General features: G+C 36.9%; 1 pseudogene; it reads right to left on the bottom strand.

Moving 5' to 3' along the window:
• Positions 1-537: 537 nt before the first annotated feature.
• On the bottom strand, positions 538-1,340 carry LOC101582704 (annotated as a pseudogene).
• Between the last annotated feature and the right edge of the window lie 1,601 nt (positions 1,341-2,941).

Below are 2,941 nucleotides of genomic sequence, written 5' to 3'. Positions count from 1 at the left end.
AAGACTTATGAGAGTTAAAGTCTAGAAAGTTTTATCCACAATTCGTTCTAGCATTAAACAGAAAGAGAGATCAGCCCATAAATTAGGGAGATACCCTGGCTAATCACATTGTGAGATGTTTGCATAGATCTGGCCTGGACAGCAGGACAGGGTGGCTGGTGTCCTTGTTCTTGTAACAAGAACATTGGTCTTCTTTCCATGACAGAATTGCTGTATCTGTGACTCATGATGTCTGCAACTTCACTGCCATTTATCATAATAACTACTACATCTACTGTGTGGTGAATCATGAGGACCCAGAAAAAGACTGTGAGGTCTATTTCTGGAAAATGTAATTTCTAAGAGTGCTTTCCTGCCAGCCCTACTCCTATGTCCTCCAATATGTGTGACTATAAGGCCCTACCATACAATAAAATCATTCTTGAACAACACTTATAAGTGCATATTCTTTAAATGTACTAATTATACTTATGGTGATGCTGATTTTAAAGCACACAGATATTGAAATGAGGAGACAAACATAAATACAAGTGACCATCATGGCATATTTGCTGCACTGCAATTGATCATTATGCATTCCTCCCCATGGGCACCCCTGGCACTTCTCACATGTGAGCTTTCAGCTTCTTCTTCCAGGATACCTGGCTGACAAAGTAAATGTAAGGTTTGGGGCTGGTTTGTGGTTCTTGATGTGGGCTCCTGAGTGTAGTTTACAGTATCTGCCTTTACCACTCTCTGTGACTGTTCTGTTTCTGCTTTGTTTAACTTGATTAAAAGGATCTCAGCAGCCACTTTCTGAAAACAGGAAGACAGAGTCTTCTGTCTTGGTTGAGACAAAGTGGCTACTAAAACTATTTTCCTGGCAAAGTTGTAAGTACTGCTCAGGTCTTACTGTTCACATATGCTCCAAATCAATTTTATTGGCCACCACTGCAACCAGTGGCTGAGTTTCTGACTCCTCACTCACTTTCTTCACTACAGAATACCAGTCTTCTAAATTCCCACAACTTCAATAATTTATATCACATGCCAAGAGTATTCCTGGGCTTCATAGATGTATTTATCCGACATCTTTCTTCCTATTGCCCACCCTCCTATGTCCCATACTTGAAGAATAACATTTAAATTTCCTGGCAATGTTATTCTTCTCAAAAAGAACTCCAGTCCTATAATTTGTGATGTTTCTCAAAAGTTTCTTGAGCAAAACATGCAGCTGAGGAAGTCTTTCCAGAGGTGCCATCTCCCAGCACGTTTTTCTGTTGCCAGTACTGGCTCTTCTCCTTAGAGTCTGACACGGTGTCCCACATTTTCCACCTGTCACTAGTGCTGGTGCCCTCCATGTCTGAGTGGTCGAAGCTGTGTAGGAGCTGGTTTCCTCAGTAGACCTCTCGATAGTGCAGTCCATACTTTGCTCCCACCACTTCGTCAGTAAGTATTGCCTCAGAGATGCAGGGAGCTCCTGGGACTGGAAAGAATTCAACTTTGGGACCACACACTTGAAGATCAAATTGGGACACCCACTCTCTGGAGTTAGATTGCTTCATTGAAAATGTATGATGATGGTTCTTCATGTCCTTGATTTTTTTCCCTGATGTAAAATTTTTAAAATGAATATAAAACATCCATGTCTTTATCATCAGCCAGGATATTGTCTCTGCTGTTTAATTTTCTTATCTGAACTCATGTATGTCAAAGCACCTTCAGAGTGCAAATACTGAAATAAGTAATGTATTTTACCTACAGTCATGTAAAGAGGCACTCTTTTGTTGTCTATTGAGTGAAAACATATAAAGCTATATCTAACTGAAAATTCTTGAAATAAAATTGCAATAGAAATATTTGTTTTCATTTTTAAAGAGAGGACTAAATTGTTTAGATTATCATTTTAACTCACAAAGTAGTATTTGATATTGTATTTTTATTACTGTATCATGGTCACTGCATATTGTATTATACTCAGCTTAGGTGGATTTATGAATTGTAATATATGTTTATCTAATGTTCAAAAAATGTATGCCTTGTGTCTTTTTAAAGTTTTTTTCTTTTTGTTCCTGGAATCAAACACAGGACCTCAAACTTGTCAAGCAGGTACTGTGCCACTAAGCTATATCCCAAGCTCAAAAAATTTTTTTAAAAAAGTAAATGTAAAATGGACTTCTCTTCCACCCTATGAGTCATGATTCCACCTGAGTCTACAGGGTGCATTTCAAAGAAATAGCTGTAGCTCAGTTCCACAAATGACACCTAGCCATCAGTAACTGTCATGGTCATTATGCATGTTCACAACACACTAGAACTTTGTGCGATATCCTATCCTCAAACTGTTAGAAGTGCTGGTCATTTATTTGCCATTCCAGTATTTATCTTATGTTTTACTCTTAGTACTTCTTCGCTATCATGAAAACTTTTTCTTAGTTCAATTGTTTTGAAACATTTAATTTTCTGAATATTGCTCAATCTTAATTTTTGTTCTAAGATTTATACTGTATCTTTGACTTATAATTTATTTAAAAGACCTTGCATGATATCTTCTAGTATTAGAAACTTTAAAAAGTGTATTTCCATTTTCTGTTGACTTTAAAAAAAAGATGTTTGTACCTATGTTGCTTACTTATTATTTCTTGCCTATATCTTGTAATATGAGAAACTACTTTGGCAGTAACAATACACAATGTACTAACCATTGTTACTCTCCTAAAATCTTGTTTTGATATTTTGTATCATTGCTTTTATTTTTTTCTTTAAAATAAAAATAACTGATGTCAAAAAAAAAGTAAATGTAAGATCTCAAGATGAAACCAGACCCCTTCTTTGTTTGCTGTGCTCCACACCACTTTCTCTACTTTGTTGAGTTCCTGGTTGCTGTTTACCTACATTACTTTGTGTTTACCTGAAGTCAGAGCAGGCCTGGGCAAGACAGGCTGATGCAGGTGCTGCAGGA

Source organism: Octodon degus, unplaced genomic scaffold (assembly GCF_000260255.1).
Source record: "Octodon degus isolate 3935 unplaced genomic scaffold, OctDeg1.0 scaffold00357, whole genome shotgun sequence".
Lineage (NCBI taxonomy): Eukaryota > Metazoa > Chordata > Mammalia > Rodentia > Octodontidae > Octodon > Octodon degus.
This window is presented reverse-complemented; position numbering and strand designations above follow the sequence as displayed.